Raw genomic sequence first — 26,594 nt, 5'->3', positions numbered from 1 at the left:
CCCTCTCTAAATGTTTTCATTACAGTCTATCATGCTGCAATGAAAAATCCTATCAGCCGTGTGGATCTCCTCATTACTGTCCCACTAAGCCAGGAATAAAAGCTTGAACTCTCTATTATTTGTTTTACTGTCTCAAAATTGTTCTTACACCCAGCTATCTCAACACTTATGTAACCAGAAAAGTTTTACTCTACTTCAGGGCCAAACAAACATAGCCTATTTGCCAGTTTTTTAGTCTTCCCATATCCCCCTGGGAAGATATAAATTATAATGATAAACAACCAAGACATGACAGCAAATAGGAAAGAATTTTAAAGAATTAAGAGCTATTTTCATTGTTTAGGAAAGAGATCAAAATCAGCTTCCTACCCTGCAGTGCCTTTTCCAGCTTTCAGACAGAGTGGATTCTATACCATAAGCCAGGGATCTCAGGGATATACAGTAATTCCTTACAGCTTGCTAAAGCATTACAAGCTCCAAGATGTAATAAAAGACCTCAAACCCAAGAAGAGGCTAAAGAACAGAGTACCCTTGCAAGTCTGAAATTCAGTTCAAACAAAACCCAGTGCGCATTCAAAAAGCTATTCACAGAGTTGTATGCAAATACAGGTCTGCTCCTTTCTCCTAGCTCGGTCTTCACCCTCAGCCAAACCAAATTGTTTCTCCATCTTTCCATTTACTGAGCTTCAGCATATCTATCCCCTGAGCATTTACCACCATGATCTCCTCGTCCCCAGCAGCTCGTTTTCCTCAACCCCAGGCTGCAGCAGACCCCTTACCTCTTCTCCTACTCTGCGGAGGGACTCTGAGCTCTGGCAACTTTTTTTTTGCAGAGCTCCAAAACTGCTGGAGCACTCTGTGTCGCTGCCTGCCTGCCTGCCTCCCCGTCCCTCCCCAGCAGCGAAGCCCTGGGACCGGGCAGCAGTGGGAAGGCGTCAGCCAGCACATCTGAGTGCCGGGCAGGCGGGAGGGAGAGAGCCGGAGACAGATCTCATCAAAGGTAGGAGGCCTGGTGGGGATCAGAGAGACGGAGATACACATCTAAATAATTCAGGAACTAATAAAAGCTTTCGGCTGGGTTCTCTCCAAGCTGGGAGAGAAGGCTCAATTTTGATGTATTTTCTGCTGCCATTGATGCAGAATGCAGTGTTACTTAATAACCCGATGCTGATAAACTAACCTTATTTTAAGAGTATTCCACATGAAGTTAACGAAGAAAGTGACTGTGCCCAGTTTTGTATTTTTATAGCCTTAGCGTTAGGTTGAAATTCTATCATATGAAGATTTTGAGAACTCAAGTCTGACCTCTACAGGTGGGCCGCTGAAATAGGTACAGTATCTTTTGATCTCAAACTGTATATCACATTTTTAGGTGTTGGAGAAAGGTAATGGACCAGATGTAATATAAAACCCCAGGCTACCATCATTACATCATTAAAACCTTATTTTTAAAACACCAGTATCTGTGGTAATTTGGTTCATACAAATGCCTTCTTGCAAAATGCATCCACTGTGCAGCAAAACCAGAAAAAGCACATCCAGCATGAACGTTTTTACATTCAAAAGTGTTACAGGGTTTTGCTTCTGCTTTTTATTATCCCTCCTCCTCCTTCCTCAATCTTCCATATGATCTGCTCCTTCAGCACTACAGAAACAAACACTACTTTGAAACTGATAACATACATTTGTGTTTTGCAAAACTGATGTTTTTAAATGCCCTGATTGGTGCCACCTTTTTCTAATCAGAACCAACCACTCTAACAAACTGCCCTTTGTCCGGTGATCCCGTCCCCTCTGTTCCCACCAACCTACAGCACATGTTGCCATAGCTACACTGCATGTCTATTTACCACACAAGTGATCAAAGGAGGCAGACAACACACATACACACATGCACAAAAACCTCGCCAGGCTTCCTACAGAGCAATGTCCAGCCACTAATTAACTGATACACTCCCAGCCTGTGGACTCTGTACACTTGTTTTCTTTATTCTGCATGGTACACAAAAAAACAGCATTCTCTGAGATGTTCATGCTTCCCTTACAGACCAAAAAAAACAACGAAACATCCTAGGAGGAACTTTAAAGAGAATTTCCTAAAGCAAGACTAAGGACTACAGCACCCCAGGATAAGAAAACAGCTTTTCCACTGAGGAATACATTAAGAATTCTAAACGTTATGCAAAAGAAAATAGGAAATAAGAAACACATGCTAGGCAGTTAAACATCTGTAAGGAAAGGGGATGATTTTGAATTTTGCATGTGTTATTCACTGAAATCGTATGCAGCATTTATTCACTTGGTGAATTGTATACACACTAAAAGCTGTACGTCTGCAGTCGTGATAAATAATTGTAATGGCCTTATGTGCCTTAGAAACACAGTTTTTCATTTTTAGGTGGCCTGTCAGTTAACAGTCATTTTGTTGGACCTCTTTGTGTGACGAAGGGCTTAACTCTGCCTTGATGAAAGTCAATGGGACTTCAATAGGAAGAGGCCAAAGTAAGGAGCTGCATTTGTTGTCTTGACACTCCCATGAACAGCACTTCAGGGATTTGTTGTGGGTGAAAGTGAGTGAAAATGAAGTATTAAAATTCTTCAAACATTTGACTTTCTATGAACTAGGCTTAGGGAACTTAAAACAGAGCCCACAGTGCCCTCTCCAGTTCTACAGCAAACTCAGGGAATCCAGCCACGCGACGGCCTCCAGCCACATGAAACTGCTGCTCTAGCACATGAAGGCTGAGTGTCTTTTCAGGAGTTTCCGTCACTTGCAAGTTGCCTTGCTTAGGCATGTCTTTTTAAGTAACTAACTGAACAGAGTAGTCTGCAAAGTAGAAAATATGTTACGCTTGACGTACATTAAGTGTAATTCTTACTGGTCGAGTTTGTTGGTTTTTTTTTTTTTCTTTTTCTCTTGCAACCATGTTAAATACCTTTAAAAAATGCACTTCTGCTTCCTATTATTAGTTTTTCAGCACCCTAGAACAAAAAAAAATGGGTGTATTTTCCTGTGGATACTTAAACTTTTACAAGTATGCAGTAACCAGTATACTTTCATAGATGTCACATGCAGAGCAAGAGGATGGAAATTTTCCCATTTTGGTTACTGAAATTTCTACACAAGGTCATTATTTATAACTGACAGCAAGGAGACAGCTCTTGCTGAGGTTTTTAATTACTAGCAAAAAATGTCTGCTTCTTTATGCCTGTCTCATTTATAAACATCAACACAACATCCTACACTAACCCTTGTTACTAGCTAGAGACCATTGTCCTGGTGTAGTGGTCAAGTAGGTTGAATCTTATCAGTTCAACAGTCTGCTTATTACATTTCTACAGTAATCCTTGCAATTCTTTTGGGAAATGAGTGTTTTTGTCTTGGAAGTGCTATTGTTCACTACCTGTGGACTGCCTTTGGGCTGGTTCAGTCATCAGCACAATGCAGTTTCATTCCAGTGCTAGCAACACACTACTTACCTGCCTGATGGCCAACTTTGCAGCCTCAAGTTAAGCTATAGCTACCACCAAGAATATCTCCAGGTGGGAACAGTGGCTCCCAGAGCTTGGTAAGAGGAAGGAGTCAACCCTGCCCCTCATTGCCTTATAATACCTGGCATAAGGATGGGGAAGAGAGCACCCGGGAAGAGCAGGAAAGACAACAGGACAGGTAGGGAGGACACTGTGGAGAGGAAGGATTTCTGGGCAAGCAGGAAAAGTAGGTAAAAACATCTCTCTGCTGCTCTGAATAGGAGGGCAGTAAATGGGCCAACAAGAAAGTCATGTTCCTATTTCCCATAAAAATGACAAACTAAAGGAAGGGGCAAAGGCTCCAGATGCATGTGACATTTCCTGCTCCTAAGTGTCTGCTGTAATGGTTTTTCATAACCATCTTTCGTGATTAGTTCATAGCTTGTTACAGCCTTTAGTTCCCGCTGAAACATGAAATCTGCTGCTGGGGCCAGTGTGCCTAGCCTCTGCACACCCTTGGCTGCCATCAGCTCCGTGGTTTTCACCCCTCCAGCGCTAGCAGCACACACAGCCTTCCCCTGCCAAACTGAAAATATTTGTGCACAAAACCAACCAGACCTGGAGAAATACTTCTAAATTGTTCACTTGGCTCGGGGTGAGAAACTGTGCTCACGGGCAGGTGTTTAAACAAGCTCTGGCAGCTCTTCAGCTGGCTCTCCCCACACCTCCCCAGGAGGAGTAGCTGGGCGGGATGCCGTGCAGGCGGGGAGCGCGCTCACCCTGTGCATCGCTCCAGAGGGGGAATGAAAGGAGGCAGGCACCCGCAGGACGTGCTGGGCCATGCACGAGTAAGCTCCTCTGTGTCTGTGCCTGCACCTCTTCTTAGGCGGGAATGCCTCACTCCCCTCCTCCTTCTCATGCCTCTTCTTTCAGAGGGGGAGGGAGGGTACCCATGCACACTGACAATCTTCACCTTCTCCACTCTGTTTTAGCACACCAGCTATGAAGCTTTGTTACGCATAAAACCATATGCTTCAGGTAGAAATATTTCAGATGAGCGAAGTGTGTGTTTCCCAGAGCATTTTACTTTTTTATTACCATCCTGTAACATTTCTGCTTCTTTCTATATTCTCCATTGGCAACCCCCTGTGCCAAAGTACCCTCTTGTGGTGATAATGATTTCTGATAACTGTGTGCATCCAACTGACCAACTTTAACTATGCAATATACAAAATGCTCTTCATTTTGCTTCACAAGGACAAAAATTTCTCTCTTAAAAGCTATGAAATATATATATATATATTTTCTTTTTTTTTCTGCTTGTGGGAGAAAGAAATATCAGTCCTCTTCCTTTACCTGTATTCTCTCTTTCTTCTCCCTTCTCCACCTCCCTTAACATTGAGAAAAATGGTGTGAGGAAGCTGAGATTTTCCACCATGATTTCAGAAAGTGAGTGAAAAACAAATGCTCCATTTGCCCTACAGGTGCAAAATCCTCACACATGCACTCCCTGGACATGTACTATAAAAGTCCCACTGGGAGTTGAATGAATAACACCCACACAGAAGAGAGAACCTAGAAAACATCTCTCATTTCCTCATATCTACCCACTGCCTACCTAGAAAATAACATATTAAGTGTTATTCCATTCGGAAGTGGACTGGCAGGGCTTTTTAAACTGGGACAGATCTCTGATTCAGTCTTAAGATACAGCCCAGCCAGTTTCCCTCGCTCCCACAAGGCTCTTCTAACTGCACATTGTTGTTGCGAAACTATGAACAGTGAGAATCAAAAACATTTTGCCACTGTGCCTTTTAACTGGGAGAATGAGTATAAAAGCTCCTTTTGTCCCTTCAGGTGAATAGAATTCTTAAAAAAAAAAATCTCATTTGAATAATCTTGGAAAAAGATCTCTAGAAAACCCATCTTAAAGTACTTTTGTGAAGTGGTAAGACAGCTTGAAACTACTACATTTTAAAACAATCAGAAGATTAAAGCACTGGCAGGCAAGGAACTCATGCGGAGCTGTTTAAAAAATTATCCCTGGGCTACATTATTGGCATATTTAGCCTTATAACACAGCAAGTTCTTTCCTTTTACATGTCACAAACACGGCTGCAAGACAGTCTACACAATGCATTTAAACCCCCGCAAACAGGAATCGATTTACACATCTCCTAGACGGCTTTCGTACCCCCCACAAAACTCAGGCACACAACGACCTGCACAGCATCACTTACTACTTGGAAGACTGAACTGAAAGACAAAAACCTTTAAATCGCTTAATTTTTTCTCTTTCCCTGAAACTTGCTTTTCACAAGGCTAAGGAGGAAAAGAAAAAAAAAAAAAAAAAAAAAGAGAGAGAGAGAAATCTCAGCAGAAGCTTGTACCAGTACTACCAAACCGAAAAGGCAGCATGCCTGGTGCTGCTGCCCTGAGGAGCCCCAGGGGCAGCTGCTCCTCACCTGCCTCATGTTGAGCTTCCCATCATCCATCCATCCAGTCGGGAAGGGGCTCACACCACGCTGCTATCCGCAGGGCAGAAATCCATCAAGTTTCCCACTGTACGCAAGTTTTTCTCCCCGTCTTGCTTGTTGGTTTGTTGTTGTGTGGGTTTTTTTGTTTGTTTGTTTTGTTTTCTTCCTCTTTTATCCTTTGCTGGGGGGACTCTTCCCAAGACAATGTCAAGTGTCCCAACCTTCCTTCCCAGCCTATTAAAAGTCAGGAGCAGGGAGGCAACTGTCCGCCTGGCTCTTATTTCAAACCACAGCTCAGGGATGTAGTAGTTGGCTGAATTAGGCCATGAAATAGCCTCACCAATCAGGAGAAAGGGGAGGGAGGTAGAGCACAGAAAGGCTGCCTACATGAGGATTAGGAAAGCTTTCAAGGATTTGAAAGACTGAAAGCAGCTGGAAACAGTGTCTAGGGCTACAAAGAGGGAAGTCAATTTGTGGTGTGAGAGATTATTCTCATTCTCATCTAACTGCTCTGGGTCTGCTTAAAGCTGAACGGGCTCCCAGGACTTAAGTAAGAAAATGTAAATGTCCAGCGAAACTCCCGAAATACCAGAGCGATGCAGAAACACTTAACAGCAGCCCCGCAAAGTGGCAATATCCCGTACTAGCAGGAGCCACAGGCACTCCACAAGCACCGATTTCCTCACGTCAGATTAAAAAGTAAATTGGTTCATGACATGGGCAGGAAGTTAGTAAAATACACTATGCCAGTTACATGAAGAGAAAGCGTCTGTCTGCCGGAGGGTATGTACAGGAATCGGCGAATTTTGTTGCAAGGTTTTATTTGTCATGGTGAAAAATATTTAACCATCATTAGCATGTTATCTGCTTTTTATTCTTTACAGAGGGTGATTTCCTGGTTTCTGAAGCTTAGTTCCTTGTTCAAGATAGCACTGGAACCCAATTGCAAATTTAAAGATTTTTTTTTATTTATTTTAACAATGAGATCAGCTTTTATCTGCTGCCCCTCAGTGGCTTTCATTAAAATAAACAAACAAAAGGGCCAAAAAAAAAATGTAGTGCTATTGCTGTTTGAGTTACACCCTTCTTGAGTAGAAAAAAAATAAATGTGGAGAAACAGAAAACTGCCAATTCATACCACCCACTCTTCTCCAATTTCTTTATCTCTCACTTAATATCAGTTCCAAAGCTGTTAGACTTTCTGTTCTTCTCTAAATGGAAATCTGTCTTTTGATCTCAGGGGACAATCAGACAAATCTGATGTCTGAAGAAAAGCTCCAACATCATGGATTTGTTTCTGCAAGGGATTTATCTACCAAGGCAAAAGCTAGTCACTATCCAGCAAAATTCCTATCAGTACAAGAAATCTTATTGAATTGAGCTACAGGAAAAAAAAAAGAAAATAAAAAAAAAGCCATTACAGTGATGTGCTGCCAGGATTTTAATTAAAAGCTTCTTAAAATATATTTCATTTTAGTTTATGATAAGCTCCAGAGCTGGGTATGTCACGAGGAAAGGAAGAATAGGTCTGAAAAATCTATACATTTGCTTTCCCACTGAAAAACAATAATTATTTTTCTCATAAGTGCCACCAAGAAGTTTGCATAATATTGGCACTATCCAGCTCAAAAGTAATGCATGGATGAAGGAAAAATTTAACGTAAAGCACCATTGCACTTTATCCTGGGCCAGCTGTGTTCATCTGGTTTATGTCCTAAAGTGGACGTATCCAGTTATGTGCTTTAACTTGCAACCCCAACCAAGTATCCTGAGGGAGTCTCATAAGATAAGACTTAGCTATTTACACTAACCCAAGTAGAGACAACTCCTCCAGTGATGGTCTAGTCCTGCACACTTGCGCAATGGCTCCAAGCAGCTGCAATGCACAGAGACGGGTACATTAGGAGTAGGAATGCTTGTCCTCTGATCCCCAAACATAGCTCAGTGGACACATGTCACTTGAAATGAGTATGTGGTATTTGAAGACCTTTTACTGTTAAATCTGTGAGAATCCTCTCCAGGCTGCATTCAAAAGGGTAAAAATGCTTTTCTGAAAATAATTTGTACCTTAAAGAGAAACTTTACTGGTGAAAGTGATTTAGTAAAAGAAGCAAAACTTACAAAATTAGCAAGGACTATGAAGGATTTACCCCAAATCCTTCTGTTTAGTTTTGGGGCCTTCAGGAGGCCAGTTCCAGACTTTCATATGGAAACATAGCAAAAGATTCAGCAGAAACTCCAACATTATAATGATAAAACAATCAAACTTTTCTGGAAACAGACACCTTATAATAAACAACATACACTCCTCAGAGGATATGATGGTAATTGCATTTTTTCTGAAAATGTGGCATCAAAAATGAGTTAATTACTTGGGATAAAATCTCAGTGTTAACATGAAAAACAAACAAACAAAAAAACTTTCCAAAAATAAAAATTAGCAATGACATGCTCAGGGTTGGCAGGAGCTAGTCTTTCACTGAAATAACCAAGTGTCACAGGCAGGCTCCATTCAAATTCTGCCATTCACTTTCCACTTTTGAGGAATGTGTTCTGGAATCTGCCCACATGACAGTAGTACTGTCACATGCAGAGGCTAGGTTTTGTACTTCTTAATGATTTCTAGCTTGAGAGGAGGAGAAAGGGTCCACATCTGAATTACTTTTGAAGGTAGTCAGTCTCCAAAGGCACAATGGTACAGATAGATGTGAGGAAGAAGAACTGCCACTTTGGATACAAGAAAAGACAGATATTGTTTTTTACATTTTCCTCTGAATATTTGGTTTCACACCTATAACCCAAGTGTATGTCTGTGTGTGAGAGACAGAAAGTCGTATTATCTTCTGGTAAGTGAAAGAAGATTCTGGCTCTGAAGAAAGAAACTTTTACAGTCTATCCAGTGGAAATCTATAGAGGAAAGTGTAGCGTGTGGAGGTAGGTGGTGCCAAGTATAAGTTCAGGCATCACTGAGAGCAAACACCTGTATAAGCAAGAGCAAAGTCATGTCTGGGAGACTGATAGTTTTTAAGGGATTCTCATGGAGGTAAATTAAAAGACAAATGGTTGCAAGTACTAGTAGTGGGATGAGGATTAGCTCAGTGGACACTACAGTGGATAAGTTTGAAGGTGATAAACTGTAGCAAAGCAAAGACAGCAATCATGAAAAATTCAGCACTAAATTAAGAAATTCAGCACCGTTTCAAAATGTGAAACTTTCACTTGTTCTAATTTGTTAACTAAGCCTTTCTTAATTAGCTTCATTCTTTTCAATAAATTGCCAAATACAGGAACAGTTTTGAACAGGTGGACCAGATACAGAGCAACCTAACGTGGAATTACTTGGTCACTGGAGTTTTTATTATATAAAGCAATTTTACATAGTGCAGGCCAGCCAGGTCCCTGCCAGTCACAGGGGTGAGCAAAATGGGAAGTGGAGGAAAGGACTTTCTCTCATTAGCTGAATTTCAGCTGCCATGGAAATCCTTCTGGGCCCAGAGAATTCAATATGAGTTGAAGACAGAAGAATCACTTTGTGTCCTTACTGAGCTGGGCCAGATAGATACAGACCAGTCCCCAGGACCTGATTATATCCAGCGGAAGTAAAAGAGTTACAGCAGAGCAAATCATGACCCAGCATATAGGTTAGAAAGAACACTTTATGATATGAAGACTATCACAAATATGTTGCCTTTAAGTTGCAGTGTAAACAACTGATAAAAATAAAGATTTTTGTTGTTGTTGTTTAAATTGGGAGGAAAAGGCAACACTTACACCCAAACTATCAGTGTTGTAATTCATTTCTAATGTGTTTACAGTCCTTCCCTAATAGATTTAAATTGGCACTTACTGGAAGAGTGGGATGTCCAAACTATAAAATACTATTTAATAACCATAGATAACACTAGAATATATAACTCCAGGCAACACTGGAATGTAAAAATAACCTCCAGAAGAACTGGCGAAAAATATTTGAATTAGAGCATTGTAAGGTAAAGAATGCTTTCTGAAAACACGGTATAAAAAAGAAGAAACTCTAAAATAGTATCAATATAAACAAAAACATGGAAACACCTGTTCTCAAGATGTGAAAGTGTCACACAATAATTTTAAAATACATAGTCAACGCATATAAGAAAGTGCAGAGCTGAATCTTGCAAAGCAGTACTTAACTGCTTTTATCAACATCACTGTGGTGAATGGAAGGAAGATAAACTAATTATCTTGGCAGAGTGTCTGGCATGGGTATTTAAATGTACATGTTTTCCAACAGAAGTTCAAAAATAAGACCAGCAATGTCAGACATCCTTAAATTTACAAATATGTACTGAAAGCCACAGTGCAGAAAGAAGTCCTTAAGGCAGACCTTTGGGAAATTCATTACCTTCAAGAAAGATGACTCAACCTTTTGGCAGGCTATCACTGAAAAAGGCAGAGATGAGAGAGATCAGAGCATGCTGCAGTCCTCTTGGTAGAGTGGTCCTTAGATGACCATTCCCCCTCACTCTGTTATTTACAGCATCCCCCAGACTGCTCTGGTCTCACTTGGAGCTGTACCAGCCACAGGCAAAAGAGAAGGGAAGGTGTTTTCAGGACACGTTTTTGTCCATCACTTACACAATCTAAACAATCCACAGCTCAGGCAGACATACGAGGTAAAAAACAATCTATCTGTACCTGCTACATGACAAAACTGACTAGACTTTTTGATTAAGGTATTTTAATCAGAAGAATGTTTTCTGGATTTTATTTCATTGCATCTGTGCTACAAGGCAGATTCTTGATCTGCTAGGCTGAACAAGTTGGTGCACATTCATGTGTAATAAATCAGTGATAAGAATTGTCTGATAGTCTGTTCCAAAATTATATGGAAGTACAGTCAGTTAAAGAGACTGACAAAGAAGGATGCTATGAGGGTTCAGAGTTGCTAAAACATTCGTTCTCTAATATAGGTACACACAGAATTTAATGCAAATCATAATTACTATTGTTTCTCCATTTTATTTGTTAGGATTTTACCATTAGTTAATAGTTTAATCACAATGATATCTCATTAGTTTAAAAAGTAATAGATAATAGTTAAATTACATATGTTTTTTTTTCTTAACAGTCCAGACTTAAGAAGCATCAATGAAACCAAAAATGACTACAAGTTTTTGGGCTAAATGAAAGTAGCCACAATGTAAAAGCCAGTATTAATCAGGCTGTACAACAAGCAGACTAGTGCAATTATTTCTAGAAATTTTTTTGTGTGTGTTCACATGCCTGTGTAAGAGAAATATATTCATATTTTTAGGTGGAAAAAAAAAAAAACACATAAAAATTCTTGTTCTTTTTCTGATTAAGAGAAAGAAGTTTTAAGATTGCCTTCCCTACAACTGAGCTAACTCTTTCTCTAGCCAGGATGCCAATGCATCACAATGTTTGTCGTGAAATTAGGTCTGCAGGGGGTGGGCTGGGGAATGACAATACAAACCTAAACCCAATCCTGAAGTCACCATACTCCACCCAGGAAAACCTGTTTATGCAACTGAGAATTTGCTCGTACACATGACTCATGATTTGACTTTTAAGCCTCTGGAGTTCACAGGGTTACCGTCAAGGTCAGTTTACCAATGAAATATCAAATTACTATCCCTTCCCATTGTTTCAGCATGGCCCTTGGTACTGATTATGTAACATATTTATGTGGGAAGTTTTACACATACACGCACAAAAATCATATTCTTTTAATTTCAAATGAGAAAAAGAGTGAAAAATAAAAAGAACCTTCTTACCAGAGAATTTTAAATTAAGCTATTCAAGGACGTGGGCAGACATCACAAAGCATTAGTTGTAGCAGTAAAGTGGGAGACAGTTTCAGAGAGTCTTCCCTATTGAAATTAATGGATTTTCTCACCAGGAGCACTGCTTAAAATTATTATGTATATGCCAGCTAAGGACAGGTTTGAAACACTACGCTGTTAAGCAGGCCAATCAGGAGTGCTACCCTGAGAGGACAGGCCTGGCCAGGTCTCGCCCTTCTATCTGTGCCAAATAGCCCTTTTGTAACCTTTAAACTGTTTTCAGATGGTATGAGCCACTGTACTTCATCCTTTTTAATTACGGACATATATCATATAGGTTTACCACCTTCCAAAAGAATTTTTACTTTATTTAGCTCACATTTCCAGATGTGTCCCCTCCTTAGGCCTCTCTTTTTTTTTTAAAAGGCACTGGTAATAAAAGACAATGACTACAAAGGTAATGTACTTCTCCAGGCAAACCAGTTTTATAATCCAATCCTTTGATTCTCGTTCTATAAAGTATCCTTATTAAAAATACTAAAATAATAATATTACTAAAGAAAAACAACAGACTGGTCCATGAAAATTATGTTTTTATAGTTGGTGTTAAACTTTTTTCATGAAGAAAATCTGATTCAGGTAAGACTTTTAGACTGTGAAGGCCAGCACAGAGATGAAATGCATACCACTAGGTTCTAATTTCTCCATCTCTTACTTCCACAGTTTATTAATAATCTGCATTAGTCACTTCAACACTAAAATTCACAGATATTGCCAAGTATGTCCTATTTCATGAGTACACGTGTTTTTAACAGGGAGACACAGCCGTTCTAAGCCCTGCCTGTAACACACTCCCTGACATCATTTTTTCACCAAGAACACGAAAAAAATATACAGAAGTAGCTGCTACTGCCTGTTACACCAACAGTGTAAGTGCATGCCTTCTAAGCTGTTCATGTAGATTTTGATCCCTAGGGCCACACTTTGTCACATATGCTCATACCCTCCCTCTTTTTACAACGTCTTCATTAGCTTATATTTTGCAATAATACATTATGAGACTGCAATGATACATGAAGGTCCTACTTCCCATTTCATAAAGGCCTTTTTCAGATCTCTTGGGCACAAAGAAGGTCCTTTATGTAAAGGACAATTGTGGGTGATGTCCTGGTAATCCTGTTACCTGAAGCCACTCATGCTTTCATTTCTTCCAGTCTCCTATCTACCTTCTGGGTTTAAGAATGAAGAACTTGCTACTGCAGAGTGCAGCAGTACAAAACAAGACAATAAGATCCCTCCGCACATACAAAGGAATTATGCTAATTGTGCAGCCATGTTACCTAGTAGTGATTTGGTAATCTTTGATTTTGCTACCCTCATTCTGTGGGTGAACTCAGGATCAGAAGTATTATATCCAAAGTATATTGAACTTCACACTGAAGTGAGAGACAAAAATATCAAGAACTCAAAACCAAAGATTTTCAGGATTTAAATAATTTCCATATATCTTTTATCAAGGGAATTCTGAATTCAGATAACTGATAACCACCCACCTCTCTATGAAGTTTATAGACTAGGAAAATGAAGTCCACCACAATAAAGGACAAAGCACAGAGTCCTTTGGGAAAAGGTGATGACACGTGAACAGAGTAACTCTGCACACCATCCATACATCCTTAGCTTTGGGGCTGTTGGGCACAGAAATAGCACTGCAGAAAAATTCACCGGCCATACCCACATTTTAAACTTCAGAAGAGTAAGGCCCTAACCACTTGCAGCTTGGAAACTGAAAAGGAAGGGTGAGCATCTGAAATGCAAATTCTCTACAACCAGAAAGATCATTAATGCTATGGGTTTATGTGATTCAGAAGCCTGCAAATGAAATAAATGCCTCGAGATTATTTGTAAATTGATAACTGCTTCAAGGGAGGTATCTGCACTTATATAGTTATTTTGGGTACCTTCCTATGAGTTGCAATGTTCAATGCTTTCAGGGAACCTTTCCCTATTATGTTGCCTCTGTTTGGTCACCACATACTACTAAAGCCTTCTGAGAAGTTGTAGTGGGTTTACGTGGCAAGGTTTTGGTAGCAGGGGGCCATAGGGGGGGCTTCTGTGAGAAGGATCTAGAAGCTGCCCCATGTTTGGTAAGGGCCCCACTGCTGACCAGAGCTGAGCCAATAAGTGATGTTGTTTTGCGCCTCTGCGAGAGCATATTTAAGACGGGGAAAAAAAATGCTGTGCCACACACAGCAGCTGGGAGAGTGAGAAACAGCCTTGCAGGCGCCAAGGTCAGTGAAGAAGGAGGGGGAGAGGTGCTCCAGGCGCCGGAGCAGAAGTCCCCTGCGGCCTGTGGTGAGGACCACGGTGAAGCAGGCTGTCCCCATGCAGCCCATAGAGTACCACGGTGGAGCAGGGTTCCACGCTGCAGCCCATGGAGGAGACCACGGTGGAGCAGGTGGACCTGCACCGACGGAGGCTGCGGCCTGTGGAAGACTCCTGCCGGAGCAGATTCCAGACTGGACCTGTAGCCCATGGAGAGGAGACCACGCAGGAGCAGGTGACCTGGCAGGAGCTGCTGCCCATGGGGAAATCCAGGTTGGAGCAGTTTGCTCCTGAGGGATGGACCCCGTGGTACAGACCCATATCTGGAGCAGTTTTTGAAGAGCTTCTGCCTGTGGGCAGCCCACGCCGGATCAGTTTAGCAAGGACTGCATCCCGTGGGAGGGACCCCACAGCACAGGGGACGAGAGTGACCGAGAAGGAGCGGCGGAGAAGAAGCGCTATAGACTGACCATAACCCCCATTCCTCCCTTCCCCTGCGCCGCTCGGAGGGAGCAGGTGGAAGAGGGTGGATAGGGGGAAAGGTGCTTTTGGTTTCTTTCCTTTGTCTCTCACTTCTCTAGCTTGTTAGTAATAGGCAGTAAATCTTACTATCTCCCTATGCTGAGTTGGTTTTGCCCGTCACAATAATTACTGCGTGATCTCCCTGTCCTTATCTCAACCCTTGAGCCCTTTTCATCATATTTTCTCCCCGTTCCTCTTTGAGGAGGGGGAGTGAGAGAGCAGTTGTGGTGGGGCTCGGCCGCCCACTCGAGTAAAACCACCACAGAAGTAAACTGAGGGCATTTACTATGGGCACACTGTGAGTGAAGGTTAATGCATACTCACCACTCTGCTCCCTAAAGTGAATCCTTGTACCCACTAATTTTTCACTTTTGATAAATAAAACTGATACATTAAAGGAAAAATAGAAGGGCAAGGAGAAAGCAGATATTATTAGACAGGGGAGTCGTGAATCTCAACATTTTTTACACATTTATCTTTCAGTGTAGCTCTCTCCAAGAGATAATGTCATTAACATTTTACAAATATTAGCAGGGCATTTGGCGCACATTTCATTAAGATGTTGCAGTGTCTCAAACAGGTGATGGGGTTGCTATGGTTACTATAGTCTCTTAAGCTGAATACTAAATAGGTTCACAAAATATATATTCTTACTTGTTATGTAAAATATTAGTTGCCCAGCTGGCATTCGTTTTTGTACCCCTTTTAGTTTGTCAAGGACTTTCCACCCCTTCATCTTTCAAATAAAGTGGATTTTAGTACTGTTTAGAGAAAGGAGAGGTCACTAACCATTCTTCTCCTTCAGGAAAGGGGACAAGTTAGGTACCTCATTATCTAGCCTGTTTATAATTAAATCTAAAAATGACTGCTCCACTGTACTGGAATTGTGAGAGCTTTTATTTCTGAGGATTTAATGAGTCATGGAAACGTGTTTACAAGGCAACAAGCCCTCACTACACAAAGAACTCAACATTAGCATGGCAATAGACCATATAGCTTTTAATGGCCTGAACCTTTTGTTTCACATGCAGACCCAGCCCAGAGATTGTCCCACCACCAACATTTGATCCAACGTTTCTTTCATTTGGGATACTTTTTTGCCAAAGGACCTGAAGGTGATATTTAGGAAGTCTATTATCAGGCATGCAAATTGGGAGAAAAATGTGTCACATCAAATCATGACGATTTAATAAGGTATTACTCATGGGCTAATGCTTTCATGTGCTGCCTACTCAGAAGGGCAGGTTAAAAAGGAGTTACTGTAAAGACAACACATTTAGTATTTTTATCCTTGCCTGACTCCTTCATGATGCAACTGAAGGAAAGTTTCAACACGCTAATTTCATTCAATTTTATTTCATTTATTAAAATTTCCAGAGTGAAAACAAACAAAAAGTTCCCTAATTTTATTATGATCAAAATACTAGTTTGGTTTTCTGTTGTGATTATTATATACCTTACATTTTATTTTGAAAATTTTCAATGACATCTGCTGCAGTCGTGGTGTGGAATCCTGCTACTATAAAACTCATTTACAGTAACATCAGCACAATTTTTAATAAGCTGAAAGTTACTGGGATTTCATCTATATTCCACTGATAAAGTGATGGCAATTAAAAAAAAAAAAAAAAAAGGATTCCTCCAAGCTAGGGTAATAACCTAAATATATTTGAACACCTGTTACTATACTGGTGTTAGACAATAGTTAAATTCTGAGTAAGATTAAGCAAGAGCAAATGTGCTTGCAACTTCCAGATCCACTTTCACAATTTCTACCCAGAGAGATTCCTGGGAAATGAGTTAATATTTTTCAGTCTGGGGCAGCAAATTTTTATAGCAGTACTGAGAAACAGAGTAGGAATTTGTGAAAGATAATATATTGAGCAGATCTATGTACTAACTAGGCACTTACCTTATGTATTTTAAAGCATAGAATGTTGCATATTTCTAGAATCAAAAATGGACATAACATATTGTTCTTGCAAGGTGTTACCATGTTAACAACTAGGGCACCTTCTGTTAAAACTATTAATATGTGGCTTATCACTTCATAAAAGCTTGAAATCACAATCCAACAACAATAAGCACATGTGGTACATATGAAGTCGATCTGCAAATACAATAACAAGCATTCAGCAAGAAGTATTTTCGTGCTATAGTTAGCAGAAGTAAAATTAGCTGTTTGTTTTACAATTGCCACTTTTGTTATCCACAAAACAACCCATCCATACTCACTCTGCATTTTGGTTCCTTTCCGAAGTGTAAAAATGTCTTTTGTTGCCTCCTCCTTCCTCAGCACACACCAACCTGACTTGCGAAGTTTGAATGTGATGGTGATGTCAGCCACCAGAAGGCTTTAGCAATTTTAAGGAAACCTGTTCTTGAACCTAGAGCTAACCCTCTGTTGACCAAGATGGCTATTATCTAGCATAATGACTCTGTCACTGGTTTCAGTATTTAGGTACTTATGGCACTTACAGAATAAGAGATAATGAAAAAGTGGATGGGGTGATAAACGCATGAGACAGAGAAGCAGGAAAAGAAAGAATCTTTCATGCAAATATGCACATATATATTACAACAACAAACTCAGGAATACACAAAAATCGAAAAATGCGGTAAGATCAGAAAGATTTCTCAGGAAACCAATCCATCAAAACTTTTCTCGTGTACGACTAGGCAGAACAACAAAAAAAAAAGTGTGCAATAGCAAGGAGTCAGTTTGCGACTGATTTTTTGTATGTTTGCTCACTGATGTTATTAAATAAAGGTGACTGATGGAGGAGAGGACAGACCAGAGTGCGGAGTGGCGGGGAAAGCCCAACGCGGACGGCCGGCGACGCTGAACCCTCTCCGTGGCCGGGCGCAGAGCAGCCCCTGGCGGCCACCGCCTCCCCGCTCCGCTCCCTTCAGCGGCTCCACCCCGCTCGCTCGCCCGCCCCTGCAGCGCGCATTACTGACGACAATTGGCAAGCTAATATGCCAAGTGGCTCAGAAATAAACAGAAGCACAAGGCGGGCACGCTTCGAGGCAGCCGCGATATCAGTTTCTTGTAGAAACTGCAAAAAATTTCTATTTATTTGCAGATAAAAGCTAAAGTTCTGTAGTTTTAGTTGGTCCTCAGCTAAGCTTCAGATCTAAACCTGGGAATATATATATATATATATATAAGCATATATTAGGCAGTTCTTTTAATTTTTGCTGTGCTGTGCCATCTATAACATTTTAAGATATCTTCCTCTTATTCATAAGAGATGTGTCATGAACCTGTGTTTCTAAACCTTTCTAATGCCTAAAGCAACTCTCTAAAAATGACAAGAAGACTATATCCATTCAAAATTGCAAATGTTTTTCTCCTAGTTTGAATTATTATAAAGTGAGTATACTACTGATGCATACGAGGAGTACGTTTTATAACATCTCATGCCCCAGCTCTATTACCATAGTGAAGTCTCTATACTATAATTTGTCAGTAGTTAAAGTCTTAAAGGCCCACGAGAGCTTGCATACTTGAAATTTGTGATAAATTTTTTTCCCAGCACGTGCCTAGCCCCTTGGGACAAAAAATAAATAAAAATTGTTAAGGACCAGCTTTTTGCTTGCAAAAATATGATGAAACCACTGAACTCTGACCATTTAAGCACAGTGCATTCCACATTAGCCTATAGCAACAGGATATCCTGATAGTCAGCATAAAGGGGACAAAAACACCAGCAAATAAACCTCAGGATAACTCAAACCATTCCACTTAAAGTATGCAAATATCGATCCATCTTGCTCGTTTTCACATTCCTTCTGTCTTTCCTGATTTAACACATACTTTTTGCTTGCCTACAGAAGAGGTACCCAGCAAACCCGAACACCAAAATTTTGAATCAAAAAAAAATGCAGTTTTGAATGTTATGTCCAGACAGAACAGAAAGTTGTTCAATATTGGGGCAGCTATCTTTATATAGTGTCTCTATGGAAACAACGTTATTTCATTGATTACTATGTACTCCAAGATTCATGCAAAAAACAAATCTCATCATAACGAAATGAACTTTTATCCATGCTCATATTCAATTTTCTGTCACTCATTTACTAGATAAAAAATAATAAATAATAAATACTGGGGAATAATAAAAATATAATAATAAATAGTGGGAAATTTTGTCATGAATCCTACTATCTCCATCTTGTGAAAAATAACCTTCATATTATTTGTGGGTGTGAGCAGGATGAATCCTTACCTCTGTGCTGAGAAATCATGCAGACCTACAATTAGTATCCAAGCTTGAACTCCTCTTGAAGATAGATTTTATTCATCATATGGAAAATGAGTAAAAATAATACAACCTATCTTCAAACTGTGCTTCCTCTCCAAACTTGTCTATTTATAGTATTTCCTTCCAGGAATTCCTCTATCTTAACTCAGTGATTTCTTCCTCTTACACATGCTTCATTTATTTTAAGGTTAGTTAATGAAACTGCATTTTCCATAATAATTCAGCAGAACATCAACAGCTTCGTGCAAGATCCTGACACTTCTGAAGAAGGTGGGACAAGAGTATCACTGTCCAAGAGCCTTGCTGTTGACAAATGAATAACTGACATCTTATTGTTCTTTTATTCTTCTTCAGCCTCATTAAAAAAGATCCTTCAACAGCAAGCAAGTTTTATTCAACTGTTTCTACTATTTCTGTGCATTTCATCAGCCCTGGCATTAATATGATATTGTGGTGATTTTGCCTAGGAGTGTGGGAATTACTGAGGGATGTGCTTATTTTTCTAACAAAAGTTCAGGCACGCTATTATTAGCAACCTATGGTATGTCATCAATGTCAAAGGCCAAATAGTTTCTTGAAATGTTTAGGAATCGAGTATATTCTGAATCTGAGGAGTCTCTGTTCTCACTCTGCCATTCACATGCACACATGGGAGTATACTGCAGCATGACTCCATCTTTCCAGGATGGTCTTGAATACTCCCAGTGCGTCCGTTTTGATAGAACACTCAGGTTCTCAATGAGACCAACATGTATTTCACAGAGCAGACTAACCCCACCAGCATGCCTGGGGCATTTCTTAAAGCTGCACTTCTGCCTGTACCCATGAGCTTGGACCCAACCTTTTTAGAAGCCTATTCCCACTCCATATGGCTCCTTGCATGTGCAAGCATATTTGCCAGTATCTCAATAGCACTTAGCCAACGGACTTAGCAAGTTACCAAGAACACCTAGGGAAGACACTCAGAGGACATGATATCCATTAAGCAGTTGTGCCCAGGTTATGGGCCAATCAAGGAGCAGAGGGTGTTTCTAAGCATTCGCAAGTTCTACCTTGAAGAGCAGAGTAGATCCACCACATCACTGCGGTATTAGGACCATAACAGCTCTGTCCCCCTTCATGGACTTTTGAATTGAGCTTCCCCTTTTATGAGCAGAGAGGATGACCAAATCAAAAAGCAATGGCCAGAGTGCTAGTATTTCTTTCATTTAAAACTGACAAAAGATTTTTCAACCCCTAACTTTCACCTTATCTGTAGCATCAAGATCATTAATAGAAAATATTAATGAGAGATGTAAGACAATTCACTGAGAAATCAAGAGTTAAGACAGTGAAAAATTAAGCCTCAGTTTTTTTCTTTCTCAAGGAAAGGGTTAGGTAATATAATTATTTCATTAAAAGCAGTGGCCATCTGTTATGCTTCGTAGAGACTGGCAAACAATGTTAAAAACATTTTTATATACAACAGAGAGGAGGAAAAGATGTTTATTTAGTAAACGCTAATGTTTCTGAAAGATGTTTGATTAGAGTCTGGAATTTATCAGCACTTGCTGGAGCTCAGCCTAGAGGACTAGCATCACCAACACACACTGTCAATAGGCATTAGCAAACAGTCCAGTCTCCATATGAAAAAAAAATAGTGATTCAGTACAGTTCTTCCAATAACAATATTTAGTGCAGCATCCTCCACAAAACATGATATATGCTTTTTTACATCCAATTCCAATAAATATTTTATAATATGTCCTAGATCCTCAGATTATTTTCCCTGTGTGGTATGATGCTAAAGGTTAAAAAAAAAAAAAAAAAAGGCTTTTAAAACAGAAAGGCAAAAGGAAGGAGTCCTTTCCATCAGAAACAAGAGGCTTTAAACTTTTACAGGAACATTTTATACAAGCAGAAATACCAATGTCATTAAGCGTCAGAAAACTGAAATAGTTCACTTAGTTCATTAATAAAAAATACAATGTTAAGAATCATGTAGCTTATGTGCAAAACTGAAAGTAAGCCACAGTTTCTCTTTTGATTGGGTGTTTGCTTTTCAACAAATCAATAAACATATAAATACTTTCTGGAAGAATGGAAGGAGAGAGAGAAGGAGAGAGAAGGAAGGAAGAAAGGGAGAAAGAAAGAAAGGGGAGAAAGAAAGAAAGGGAGAAAGAAAGAAAGGGAGAAAGAAAGAAAGGGAGAAAGAAAGAAAGGGAGAAAGAAAGAAGAAGGGAGAAAGAAAGAAAGGGAGAAAGAAAGAAAGGGAGAAAGGGAGAAAGGGAGAAAGGGAGAAAGGGAGAAAGGGAGAAAGGGAGAAAGGGAGAAAGAAAGGGAGAAAGGGAGAAAGAAAGGGAGAAAGGGAGAAAGAAAGGGAGAAAGAAAGAAAGAAAGGGAGAAAGAAAGAAAGAAAGGGAGAAAGAAAGAAAGAAAGGGAGAAAGAAAGAAAGAAAGGGAGAAAGAAAGAAAGAAAGGGAGAAAGAAAGAAAGAAAGGGAGAAAGAAAGAAAGAAAGGGAGAAAGAAAGAAAGAAAGGGAGAAAGAAAGAAAGAAAGGGAGAAAGAAAGAAAGAAAGGGAGAAAGAAAGAAAGAAAGGGAGAAAGAAAGAAAGAAAGGGAGAAAGAAAGAAAGAAAGGGAGAAAGAAAGAAAGGGAGAAAGAAAGAAAGGGAGAAAGAAAGAAAGGGAGAAAGAAAGAAAGGGAGAAAGAAAGAAAGGGAGAAAGAAAGAAAGGGAGAAAGAAAGAAAGGGAGAAAGAAAGAAAGGGAGAAAGAAAGAAAGGGAGAAAGAAAGGGAGAAAGAAAGGGAGAAAGAAAGGGAGAAAGAAAGGGAGAAAGAAAGGGAGAAATGGATAGTGGGGCTTGTCTGCTGCTTCTGCTGCAGATGCCAGATGTTGTCACAGATACTCTAGTGGAAAAAGAGAGAATGATGCTAAATTGTAAACTGAGACTTCCTGTGAACTCTGATCTGAAGTTACCCAACAATAGAAGAAGGAAATACACTTCTTCCTTCAGCCCATCTACAGGAACAAGCACAGCTACCTTCCAGTCTTGTTTTCTTTAAACTGCCTTTAACTGTGGCTTGAATTAATTAGATGTCATTATAGTGCTGTTTTGCCACAGCATAACTTAATGAAAGCAATTACTTTTGTCTTAGAGAACAGAGGGGGAAGGGGCAAGACTAGATACAGCCTTGTTAAAAGTATATTGAAAAATATATACAAAGCTTTGTTCAAATGAGGGTAATGCCCAATGGCTGATCCACTCCACCAAAATCAGAAATCCCTGCACTGGGAGAAAAGTAGCACAAAGATAACAGGAATACATATAACAGAAGGAAGATTTTCCTACATGGACCTCATTATACTCTTTGAAAAATAAAGAAAAAAGCTCTCAGAATAAATCTCAGTTTCACACTTGACTGGAAAAAAAGGCTGAAGGCAAGCTCTTCCCTTTGACTTCATTTGAAATTAAGGGGATTTCACAGTTTTCACGATCAAGTGCAAGGTTTTCTGAGTGGTAATCTGGAACATGGACATGTTCATGAAAGTGCTGCACTTGTTTATGAAAGTGTGGCAATGCATATTATATCTCTAGCATTTCACCACACTGCACCCTATGACTTGGTCCTGTGCAGGTCCTGACCATCAGAGATACTTACTGATATTTACCAGGTCAGAAACTCAAAATCACACACGTGATTAAGAAGACTGTGTAAGTTTTAGGATTGCTCTCTTTGGTAGATATTACTGCATTCTGCCTGCTTCTGAATTTCCCATAAGTGACTGCACATTTGTTACTTATACATACCTATTTTGAAACAACTTCATCCTATGATTTTGTTTCCTCCCAGATTTTTAGCAATAATTAAACATAACAGGCTTTAGTATTTGAATCCATTTCAAGGAAATGAGGATACACTGGAGGCTGTGGGGAGGGATGTATGCTCTCAGAATGAAAAGAGCACATGGAAATGCTTTTATCCCATTAGCACAGGCACAGAAGGCTGCTGTAATACATCTGCAGCTGTTGGAGAATAGTGTGCAGATGAGCTCATAGTTTGGTCCAAATGAGACAAGGATCCTGCTCTCTTTTCAAGGAAAGATCTCCGAGGGAGAATAAACTGTTTGCTGTGTAGTCCCTCTACCTCTGCTCTTCTGAAAATTTCTAGGGTTTTAATGTGGTGCACTCACTCATAACCACTTCTGGCCCCATATGTGCCCATGAGTCATTAACTTCTCGGCGGTATCCCACATTTTGTTACCACTTTGCATGCCACAACCATCCAGTTTAACTCAATATAACACTTCTGTGAGCATCTACAACAATGTAAGAGTCCAGAGCACAACTGTCAATCACCAACACACACAACATGGAAGCTGTACCAGCTTCTGTCACAGGGACTATATCCTTGGTCATCTGTCTCAGGAAACATTCAAAGACTGAAAGGGTCCTTTTGGTCCATTTTAACAGCATAACTGAGATGTTACGCTGTGCAAGTCGATGGGATAATGAGGAGTTGTCATTTCTTACAGTTCTGTCACAAGGCTCTGGCTATTTGATGTTTTCTGTGAAGCCTCGGCTGCTGATACCAAGTCATTATGTGAGAACTGCAGATTTATTTTCTTTTTAAAAAGGGATTTAGCCTTTACACTGTTGCAAAGAGAGAGCTGACAGTTTGACCTGAATATAACCCCATGATCTGAAAGCCAGAGGCTAGAGAAAAGGAATGCAAAATTGTCTTTAACATGTTATGAATTTTAAGCTAAAACATGATTGTGAAAGAGACTGGGAGGAGGTCAATGCTTTCTGAAAGCTAGCCATCCTTTGCAGGTAACAAAAGATACACCCAACCTCATGACAGACCAGGCAGGGAGGCTTCTGGAAGGGAAAGAGTGTCCTGCTGCAGCCAAAAATGCTGCGGCAAGCTCCCTTCCTCTGCAGAGCAGAGGCAGAAGAGGTTTAAACTGTCCTTGTGTCATTCATTATCTTTGGCTCTGGCTTTGCAACCTCTTTAATTGGAGGACTACAGAAATCTTCGTTTCTGAAAGCCACCCATAAACTATCCTTTTTCCCCACACCCATGTGATGCTTAGAAGGGCTGGTATCAATAAGGCAAGAACCACATTGTTCAACTAAACACTACCTTTTTTAAAAAAACATTTATCGTATAGTCAACATTGCAAGCTAATTTTATACTCTGGAAATGGTTCTGTGTAGCTGTACATGTGTATACAGTTCTGGGTTTTGCATTTTTCCCTTTTTGGCCAGTATCACACAGACCACATCCTAGCACCACAAATGTCTGCGAGCCCCACCAGCCAGCTCTAGATGCATTGGGAGGCAGTCGGCTGCTGGGGCAGGAAAGCAACAGGGGCCTTTCTGCCTGCAAGGCGGCAGGTGCTGGTGGATGCCCTGCAGAAGGACAGGGAGTGGAGAAGGGGTCCCACCTCCCAGTGCTGCACGCTCCTTCCCTCTGCAGCTGCCGCAAGTTCATTTTCCCAGTGGTCTTTCCTTGGGACCCCTTTCCAGCTTCTCCCTTTCTCCCAGTGCTTCCCCATGAAAGGGGCTCCCTGACCCTGCTGCTCTTTGTCCGTGATGAGAAGGTAACACTTTTGCCTGCATCAGTCCCCAAGCCACTAGGAACACATTGAGCAACACTGATCTATAACAAATGTGGGATAAAGTCACTGCCTTGTCCTTATGGTGCATTTCACTCTACCACAGGATATTTTTTTGTGATTCTTTGACAAAGTTGGAATGATATGAAAAGGAAAGCAAATGTTCCCTTAACTAGCTAAAACGCTACAGTTATCATAATTCTTCATATTATTTTTTCTACAGTTTCCACTGCAGCACCAAAGTGCAATGTCAGAGATTAATAGGGAGCATTGGACAAGTTTAAGGGGGAAAACGGGCCTCAGTCACTACATGGTAACAGACCCTGGGTCCAGCACCAGCAGTGCCAATAGCAGTAAGGATATGTTAACAGAAACATACAGAAAGCAAAGGGGGCCATTCAATTAAGCAAATACTGTAGAGCTATTAAAAATAATAATTTGTAAAAAATACAAATGTAGAACCTGTGTGTGTGCATGGATGCTTGTAGGTATATAGTATCCTGTTATTATGGTCATTACTTACGGGCACCTCCCATAATCCTATTTATTGTAAAACACAGAATAATCACAAGAAAATCTGTGATTGCATCCAAATTATTTCATCCAGACTACAAAGGCAGCAAGTTCCTGACAATGCCCAAGATCAAAACCTACCACTTTGAACACAGTAGCAGAGCAATACACATGTTGCTGTTCATTTTTATACTGCAAATATTGAATATATCATTCCAGAAATGCTCTATTAAATGTTTTAACAAATTAAACAATTAGGGAAATATCATCAGCTAAATCCAACCCTGATGTCAGCAATATGAATTCAGACTGTTCCAAGCAGTAAGAACTATGCAGTCACCACAAGACTGCTTACTCACAGAGGGATTTAGAGAGGAAATTATAGGCACATGCGACTTTCATGTTGAAACAGAACCGGATAATGAGAGGCTGCAAATTCTAAAAATTGTTCAATTAGTAGTGTTGGGAACACCAGGCTAAATATCCATTGTATCCTGGCACTAATTGACTTGTTTCCCTTCAGAACTTAACCTTATTTGGGCTTGAGTGGTTTATCAACTCTCACACTCTCCCAGCTACACTGTACTATTGGTTCTGGATTTAAGCTCCCATGTGATTTGGCAACACAGGTGCTATGCTGCACTACATGCCTCCAGCTCCCAGGTAAGAAGATACAGAGCCACAGCTGAGATGTCCCAGCTCTAGCAGTGCCAGTTGCCCTAAACGAGCTATTGGAAAACTGCCTACCTTTCTTTGCTGCTTAGGAGGATCTTTTCTCCAAATGACCTCACATATCTTACTATGTAGCTGTGCATGCAATTTTAACATGCCTAGACTAAAGAATCTGACATTGCAGCGTGGGGTTGAGAAGGCAATTTGTTTCTCAAACCTAACACCTATGTCTTACTGGATGCTCAGAAGAAAATGTCAAGGGAAAAGAAAAAAGTCAGCAGTTTTAAGACAGTAGTTTAAAAACCCTGAAGTTAAAAATTCAATGGCATCTTGTCTCCTTCTGGCGGACAGAGAGAGAATGAAAGAAAAAAAGAACAGTATTGTTGTCCACTGTTGTTTTTCTTAATAAATCAAGATAAAAAACAAGATAAAAATAGCTTTCTGCAAAGCTAGGGAAGGACTCTTTATCAGGGTGTGTAGTGATAGGACAAGGAGTAATGATTTTAAACTAAAAGATGGCAGATTTAGATTTGACATTTGGAAGAAATTCTTTACTCAGAGGGTAGTGAGGCACTGGAACAGGTTACCCAGAGAAGCTGTGGATGCCCCATCCCTGGAGATGTTCAAGGCCAGGCTGGAGGGGGCTTTGAGCAACCTGGTCTAGTGGCATGTGTCCTTACCCATGGCAGGGTGGTTGGAATTAGATGATCTTTATGGTCCCTTCTAACCCAAACCATTCTATGATTATATGATTCTAAGCTCTGCCTTTCCAAACACTGTGTGATCTACTGCTAAGTACCTAACGTCTTCTCAATCTTCCTACATGTTCCCTGTGATAATAGTATCTCTTTTCTTTCCTTGTAAGGTTCTCTGAGCCATAACAAGTAAGAAAGAGTCTATACAAAACCCAATTCAATTCTCTTGTAACCTAGTTAACATTCAGAGCCAAAATAAAGCCCTT

General features: G+C 40.2%; 1 protein-coding gene across 8 annotated transcripts in view; it reads right to left on the bottom strand.

Annotated features, from left to right (window-relative positions):
• MID1 (midline 1) overlaps positions 1 to 26,594 on the bottom strand; it is a 251,404-nt gene that overhangs the window by 148,928 nt on the left and 75,882 nt on the right. The window contains exon 1 of one of the 8 annotated variants that reach the window (XM_080593002.1): positions 16,814 to 18,616. The exons of 5 other annotated variants lie outside the window; for them this stretch is intronic. The gene's annotated coding sequence lies outside the window, so the exon portion shown is untranslated. Of the gene's footprint in view, positions 1 to 779; positions 5,863 to 5,936; positions 6,240 to 16,813; positions 18,617 to 26,594 lie in introns of those variants that run through there. 2 more of the 8 variants (XM_080592997.1, XM_080593004.1) reach the window with 2 other exon arrangements.

Source organism: Anser brachyrhynchus (assembly GCF_964034855.1).
Source record: "Anser brachyrhynchus genome assembly, chromosome: 1".
Classification (NCBI taxonomy): domain Eukaryota; kingdom Metazoa; phylum Chordata; class Aves; order Anseriformes; family Anatidae; genus Anser; species Anser brachyrhynchus.
Note: the sequence above shows the minus strand (reverse complement) of the source record. Positions and strands in the feature narration are given on the sequence as shown.